Source organism: Danio rerio, chromosome 1 (assembly GCF_052040795.2).
Source record: "Danio rerio strain M-AB ecotype USA chromosome 1, GRCz13ab, whole genome shotgun sequence".
Taxonomy (NCBI): Eukaryota; Metazoa; Chordata; class Actinopteri; order Cypriniformes; family Danionidae; genus Danio; species Danio rerio.
The window spans coordinates 1481962-1490700 of NC_141021.1; the positions used below are offsets into that span (position 1 = coordinate 1481962).

General features: G+C 38.9%; 1 long non-coding RNA gene across 1 annotated transcript in view; it reads left to right on the forward strand.

Annotated features, from left to right (window-relative positions):
* The window catches only part of LOC147846633 (uncharacterized), an 89564-nt gene extending 88264 nt beyond the window's left edge, over window positions 1–1300 (forward strand). Inside the window, exon 5 of the long non-coding RNA XR_015476058.2 lies at window positions 1024–1300. This is a non-coding gene — a long non-coding RNA (uncharacterized LOC147846633). The remainder of the gene's footprint in view (window positions 1–1023) is intronic.
* Window positions 1301–8739: the final 7439 nt, after the last annotated feature.

The following is an 8739-nucleotide window of genomic DNA, read 5'->3' on the forward strand; positions in this document are numbered from 1 at the left end:
CCTTATTGCTATTGAGAAGAAATTGTTTGCTAAAGGATGTTACAGTAACTGTTATTTTTATATTCGTAAGCACATCAGTTTAGGACATGCCTAATGTTATTACAATTTTACCCTTCTAAAGCATACAAATACCATAATATGTTTGCAGATATTTCAGAAACATGCTCAGTGAACAGTCTTGTTGATCTGAAAAACAATGCTGAAGTCAGATATTCTGCTTTGAAAATGTGCATTACGTGCCGGAACGTCTGTCTTTGTTTTGGTTTCTGTAACCCGCCCAATTTTAGTTTAGCCAATTATTTTTCAGCAATCCGGGTCGCCTTGGTGGAAAACAGCGTTCAATCATTTCCTTCATTAATTCAGAGAGGCTCTGAAAGCATGCGTCCATGACCGAAATGTGACCTCTGGTGAACAGCAGCAGACTCCAAAATGAGACACAGATTCAGAGTTCACATGAGGTTATTAATTAGCAAATAATATAAACATTCAAACTCACATTGTTAACATTTAACACTGAATAAAGCACGTGAGGTTTAGCTGAGCAGATCATTGTCAGTTTGCTGTTGTTCAGCTGTGAGAAATAGAAGCTGTTTCTAATATATCAATTCCAGGTGCTGGTTAGAACAAAAACTTTTAGTATGGAAAATATTCCTTCTATCGGGTGCCATTGCTTTTATTTAGAACATGGTTTAAATCACTCGCTCCTGTCCTTAATCTGGCAACCTGCGCATGCGTTTGTTTTCATCCAGGAGTGCAATATCTAGCTCAACCACTGGGTGTCAAACTTACATACTGCACCTTTAAAGGCAGCTTTCTCAATATAGATTTTTTTTTTACAGGTAGATAGACAATCAAATAGTTTTATCTCTGCTGTGCACTGTCATATTCTTCCAATGAACATTTATGCTAATTTCATTTTTGGTCAAGCGTCACAAAATGATTTTTTGATTATAAAATATTGCTTCTTACCTTTAAAGCTTTAAATAATCTAGCTCCTGTTAATCTAACCAACCTCATGTCCAGGGCCAGACAGAATCTGCGGACATTTTTTGCAATTTCTGCGGAGAATTTTGGTAAAAATTTGCGGATTTCTACGGAATTATTTTGGGAGTATCCAGCGGAGTATCATAACTTAGACCTTAATATATCAAATAAAAAGTAATCAATTACTGAATAAAAACTGAATAAATTCAGATTTACACATTTACTCAAGTAAATAAACTGAATTAATGAGAGGCAAAAAATCTGCAGAAATCTGTGAAAAATCTGTGAAAAATCTGCAGAAATCTGCGAAAAATCTGTGAAAAATCTGTGAAAAATCTGTGAAAAATCTGCAGAATTCTGCGCACGCAGATTCCGTGTGGGCCTACTCATGTCTCGCTGCAGTCCAACCCGCTTTTTAAGATCTCAAAACTCAGAGCTTCTGGTAGTACCTCGAACAACAAAGTCGAATAAAGGAGGTCGAGCCTTCTCATTTATGGCTCCTAAACTCTGGAATAGCCTTCCTGATAATGTCCGAGGCTCAGACACACTCTCACAGTTCAAAACTAGAGTAAAGACCTTTGTAGTAAAGCAAACACTCAATGCATCACTTGATACATGAATGTGCTCCACACAGGTTTCTGCATCTCGTTTAAATAAACTATGAACAGCAGCTACGCTAATTATTCTCTTTATTCTCTATTAACACTTGGGGATACTTATCCCGAGGCCCTCAGAGACTATGCAGCGCCACTGATGTGATCCAAGACCAGCAACGAGATGATCCCAAGGTTTCCATAATCCTGGACCAGGCCGTATCCTGAGCAGCTGCTGTGGTGGTCATGGAGGAGTGGAGAGCATGAGACTGATTCCTGTGACACTCCAGGGACAGACGAGTCTTTGCTGAGGTCCAGCATTCTCCAGCCTCCGGTGCCTAGACTGCAGCAGTGCACAAGACTTTTGGCCAGAGGAGAAATGGCCGTGCCGAACTGACTCTGGTTTCTCTCCAGGATTTTTGATTCTTCACTTTCACCAATTGGTGAAGTTTGTTTCTTGCTGCTGTCGCCACTAGCTTGCATGGTTCGGGATCTGTAGAGCTGCACATCGATGGATTGGCTCATCAGTGTTTGGACTCTCAGTAGTGATTATTAAAGCACACTGAACTGAACTGAACTTCAACTCTGAAAACTGATCTACACTGTTTACATTTACTATGATCTTCAATGTGAAGCTGCTTAGACACAATCTACATTGTAAAAGTGCTATACAAATAAAGGTGAATTGAAAAAGGTTAAATTAATTGTCAGTAATTTTATATCTACAGTATCCTAACAGAAAAAAAAAAGATGTTGATGTATGTTTGCACACTGCAGTGAAACTGAGTGAGTTTCGGGGGTAAAAAAACGCCAGTATAAAGAACAAATGTGTGTATGTGCGTAAATGAGTTGAAAAGGCGCAGGCATGGAGCGATACAGTCTGGCAGGAGGACTAGCGGGAGAAGCAGCATGTCGTCCTGTAGATGCGCTCTGAGCCGGAGGAGTCTCTCAAAGGTCTGTCATCATCTCACACTGCCACTGCACACACCATCTGCTTCCCTGAGCTACCCATAATGCACTGTGTTCCACACTGTATATCTGCACTGACTTTAAAGACTACTTCTGCGGCCCCACGTCATGTCTTCACTATTAGCAGCGACAGATAGTCTTTCGGGAACCGGCACAAGTTCTCTACATAATTACAGCAGCCTTTTCAACTTTGAATAATGGTGAGCTGGACTAAACCCGTGAGGAATGTGATGGTTGCTCTTTTACCACTTCAGAGGCTTAAAAGAGACTTCAATCACACCTCATTTGGGTTTCGTGTGTTTCTCGCCAAATTTACCCGGACAAATTAATTGAGAGAGCCCAGCCATAACTACAGAAAGATTTTGAATTAGTGCCCTAAAAAAGTCACCCTAGCAACCATTTAAAATGCCTTAGCAACTGCTTAGCAACCATCACAAGCATCAGTGCAACTACTTGGCAACTATGCAGAACATGGTAGCTACCACTTAGAATAGCCTAGAATGCCCTAGCACCTGCATAGCAACCATTCAAAACGTCCTAGTAACTACCTAGCAACCACCCAGACCAGAACACCCTAGCACCAACCAAGAACACTATAGAACCTGCATAGCAAACATCCAAAAAATCCTAGCAACTACCTAGCAACCACACAGAACCCCCTAGCAACAACCTAGAATGCCCTAGCACCTGCATAGCAACCATCCAAAGCATCCTAGTAACTACCAAGCAACCACCCAGACCAGAATATTCAAGCAATAACCAAGAACACCATAGAACCTGCACAGCAAACATCCAAAACATACTAGCAACTACCTAGCAACCACCCAGACCAGAACACTAGCAACAAGCAAAAACACCTTAGAACCTGCACAGCAGCCATACAAAACATCCTAGTTACTACCTAGCAACCACATAGAGTGCCATAACACCTGCATAGCAACCATCCAAAACATCCCAATAACTACCTAGCAACCACGCAAACCCGAATATCCAAGCAACAACCAAGAACGCCATAGAACCTTCACAGCAAACATCTAAAACATCCTAGCAACTACCTAGCAACCACCTAGAATGCCCTAGCACCTGCATAGCAACCATCCAAAGCATCCTAGCAACTACCTAGCAACCATCCAGAACACACTAGCAATCGTCTAGTATGCCCTAGCATAGCAACCTTCCAAAACTTCAGTGCAACTACCTAGCAACTATCCAGAACACTTTAGCAAACCCTTAGAATGCCTTAGCACCTGCATATCAACCATCCAAAACATCCTAGTAACTACCTAATAACCATGCACAGAGAACACCCTAGCACCGCCTAAAATGCACCATCTAAAACATTGGTGCAACTACCTAGCAATTATCAAGAACACCTTAGCAACCACTTAGAATGCACTAGCACATGGATAGCAACCATCCAAAACATCCTAGTAACTACCTAGCAACATTCCAGACCGGAACACACTAGCAACAACCAAGAACGCCATAGAACCTGTACAGCAAACATCCAACATCCAAGCAACTACCTGGTAACCATCCAGAACACCTTAGCAACCACTTAGAACGCACTAGCACCTGCATAGCAACCATCCAAAACATCCTAATAACTACCTAGCAACCTTCCAGACCGGAACACACTACCAACTACCTAGAACACCCTAGAACCTGCAAAGCAAACATCCAAAACATCCTAGCAGCTACCTAACAACCATTCAGAGCACCCTAGTGACAACTGCATAACAACCATAATACCCTAACCAGTGTGTACTGTAGCAGTCATGAAGTAACTACCCAAAGCACACTAGAAATGATTTACTGTCGCCTGCACAGCACATACAGCCAAGAAACTACACTGAACAGCCAAGAAGCAACCTCCTATATAAATGAATGCCACAGGAAATGCATAAATACCACATGAAACACCCTAGCAACCATTTATCTACACTTTCCTGTATGGGCTTGAATGTTTAATACTGGGAATGCACCGGCATGGTTTAAATCTCCTCATTATGCATCTGTAGCAGTAAATGAGGAGGTATATCAGTCACAAGTTTGTTATGGAGTGCAACAAGGCTCAGTACTGGGACCATTGCAAAAACAACTGCAGGTGGCAAAAACCCCACAGCATCACTGCGAAAAATCAAATCACATTTTGTCCAGGTGTGAAATGCATTTATTAGCACAAACTTCCTCTCCTACAGAAACACTTTCCTGCAAGCACACCCGGTGAGAAACTGTGATTAAAAGAACCACCGGTCAAGGGTTACAAGACAAAAGATCCTACGCAACCTCTATATTTAGGACGTTTAAAGTGCTGCCCACAAATAAATGCGATTAAATTGAGAACATAAAGATCTTAGACCTTTAAACCTCCTGCTGATTCAGTGAGAACAGATCGCTGGGCAGAAACTACACTGTGGTCCAGCTAATGAAAATGAATGCTATGTGAAGCACAGTGGCGGTTTTCTGCTAAGGCGGTTTACATGCACTCCTGGAGGCTTCAGCTAATGAGAGTCTAAAGGCAGTGATTACGGCCTTAATTCAACAGGCAACGGACACGCTGCAAATCAACATGGGCTACATAATTAGTCTGGAATGAAGCCCTCATCTGAGAGCCAACGCAGTACTCTATCACTGACAGTAAAATCAGGGTGAATATGAAACTCTGTCCACATTTACAGTAGACTCATTTACACGAGCACTAGAACTGTAAAGCTGATGATAAACAGTTGAAAATGCAAAACAGTCACAATTATTCACCCTCTTGTGATTTTCTTTGTCAAATATTTCCCGAATGATGTTGAACAGATTCAAAAAATGTTTACAATATTTCCTATAATGTTTTTTCTTCTGGAGAAAGTCTTATTTGTTTATTATGGCTAGAATAAAAGCAGTTTTTAATAGTTATAAACACATTTTAAGGTCAATATTATTAGCCCTCTTAAGCAATATTAGTTTTGGATAGTCTCCAGAACAAACCACTGTTATACAATGACTTGCCTAATTACCCTAACTTTACCCTAATTACCCTAGTGAAGCCTTTACATGTCACTTTAAGCTGAATACTAGTGTCTTGAAGCATATCTAGTTTGATATTTTGTGCTGTCATCATGGCAAAGAGAAAATAAATCCAACCCAGGCTCATTCTGAAAACATACCTCTATATACATTTTATGAGAGCGGCAAATATGTCCTAGGAGGTATGCTTTTTGCAGTTTTTGTGACTCCACCAGAGGTCGCTGTGTACACTTGACTGACTGACCTCCTTCCCTAAACCCAACCATTAGTGTTTTCAAAAGCACCGATATAAGTTGTTTATGTTTCCTAAGATTATTTTGGTTGGTTAGAAAATTGTTTGTTTTGTTTTGTAATTACTTATTTGTATTTATTGTTTAGTTTTCACGGTGGATTTGGGGAAAAAGCAATCAAGTAAACCAGTATTATGAAATCCACCTGTGCCAGCGTATGCTTTAGGGAAATTACATTATCTTTGTTAAACAGCAGTTGAAGGGAAAAATATAGAGGGGGGCTAATAATTCTGACTTTAACTGTACACACCGTGGAGCAGACCCACAGACCGCAAAAAGTACTGAGCCTTTTTGGACTAATCCAGCTGCTGTCGTATAATGAGTCGTCCCATCTTATGGGGTGTGGAGGAAAAATATTTGTTGACAGTGCTTTACCAACAGTTTTAAACAGAGAGAGAGGGGAAAAAACATTACCTGAAGGATCACTGGTAATTTTTCTGGAAGATGACCATGTCGCAGTTTAGCTAAATTAATTAACGCCTCCTTCTGACGTGACTTGCGATTCAACTTTTGCAATTTGCAATTCATTAGAACATTACACAGCCTCACTTTATTCTCGAAATGCATAGATTGTCTAAAGCGATATATGAAAACTATATACAGTGCATCTAAAAAGTATTCAAAGCTCTTCACTTTTTCCACATCAGTATTCTCAACCTTTGCTCAATACTTTGTTGATGCACCTTTGGGAGTGATTACAGCCTCAAGTCTACTTGAATATGATGCCACAAGCCTGGCACACCTGTCTTTGTGGATTTTTGCCCATTCCTCTTTGCAGCACCTCTCAAGCTCCATCAGGTTGGATGGGAAGCAACTGTGTACAGCCATTTTCAGATCTCAAAATGTTGATGTTCAATAGGATTTAGGTCTGGGCTCTGGGCCACTCAAGGACATCCACAGAGTTGTGAAGCCACTCCATTGATATTTTGGCGGTGTGCTTTGGGTCTTCTACTCTCCACAGAAGAATGCTGGAGCCGTGTGGATGTAGAAAAAGTGAAGCGCTATCAATACTGTAGTATACTATGAGCAGGGATATAATAAGTCAGCGCAGTCGTCCCTCCATATTAAAAAGCGACATTACTAGTAGGAGTTCCATTGGCATTTTCCCGCACGTGAATTCCGACCAATAAAAAAAGGGTTTAGGAAATACGTTTAATAACATCTGGCCAATGAGAGATGAGAATTTTGTCACATGACTGCATTTTGGTTCTTTTCAACTGGTTCAGACCAAAGCAATCTGCGAGGTGTGAAAAGGACCCAAAGACGGCAGAAAATTGCTACAATGCATCATTTGCTGCCCATGGTCTGGACCAAATGAAGCGAACCACAGATGTGAAAGCACCCTAAGATATACTTTGATTAACAAATCAGGATTAATGTTTTTTGGAATATTGCGTATGGACTTGTTTAATAAATAGCTTTTTACAAAACATTTCAGACATTGTGAGACGTTCACATTTAGAATGGTTTAATGTCTTTATAAATGGAGCCTCCTGCCTTGTAGACACACATGGTGTGATTTACACCCATAAATAAATGCTATTGTCAGTGCCGAAGCTTCCGGTGTGTCCATATACTTTACAAACAGACTCATTTGTCCAGACGTGTGTGCTTTCAGCTTTATAAACAGCCGTGTTTTGTGAGCAAATATGTGTTTTAGTGTGCATCCTGCAGCCCTGATGAGAATCAGCCGAAACATGCCCACAGTGTGTGTTTGTGTGCCGATGCTATCAGGAGTGTGTGACAGCCCATCAATAACTGAAGACCTCTGAGGATGAAGATGTGCCGAAAGCTGGAAGCAGGAAAATGGATGTTAACTATTTATTCCTGAGCTTTCTCTCTACTGCCTCCTTTATCTCACAGCATTATTCCAAGCCATCTCTCTCTCCCTCTGACTTATTTGACTTATTTCAGACTTTTATTTTTCTGTCCACATTCCTCTAATGCATCCCATAATGTGTCATAAACATGTACAGGTCAATCAGTCCTTCATATTTTTTATTTATTTTTGTTTGTTTATTTATTTATTTATTTATTTATTTATTTATTTATTTATTTATTTATTTATTTATTTATTTATTTATTTATTTTATTGTTGGTTTGTTTATTTATTTATTCATTTATTTTCTTTCTTTCTTTCTTTTTTTATTTATTTAATTATTTATTTATCTATTTATTTATTTTATTGTTGGTTTGTTTATTTATTTATTCATTTATTTATTTTCTTTCTTTCTTTCTTTCTTTTTTATTAATTTAATTGTTTATTTAATTGTTTATTTATTTATTCATTTATTTCCCTTATTTATTTTATTGTTTATTTATTTATTCATTTATTTTCTTTCTTTATTGCTTTCTTTATTTATTGTATTAAAAATAATTTGTTTATTTTTTAATTATTTTATTTATTCATTTATTAAAAGATGTTAGCGTTATCATTTCAATATATATATATATATATATATATATATATATATATATATATATATATATATATATATATATATATATATATTATCAATGTTTTATCAATGTGAAATTCTGTTGACATTTTTCCCTTCAAGTACACACAAGCAGTCGCTAGGGTGTTCCAGATGGTTGCTAGGTAGTTTTTAGAGTGTTCTCATTGGTTGTTTAGTCAACATACATTGTGTGTTCCACAGTTTTCAAGCAGTTGCCAGTGTTTTTCTGAGGGGGGTTTACTAAGTAGTCGCTAGTCACTACTGTATTGTTGCTAGGGTGTTCTGTGCAGTTGCTAGGGTGTTCTGTTTCTAGGGTGTTTTGTGCAGTTGCTTTGGGGTTTTGTGTAGTTGTTAATACCTTGTTATTTAGCTTTGGGTAGTTACTAGATTTATTTGGGTGTTCTGTGTAGTTGCAAGGGCGTTCTG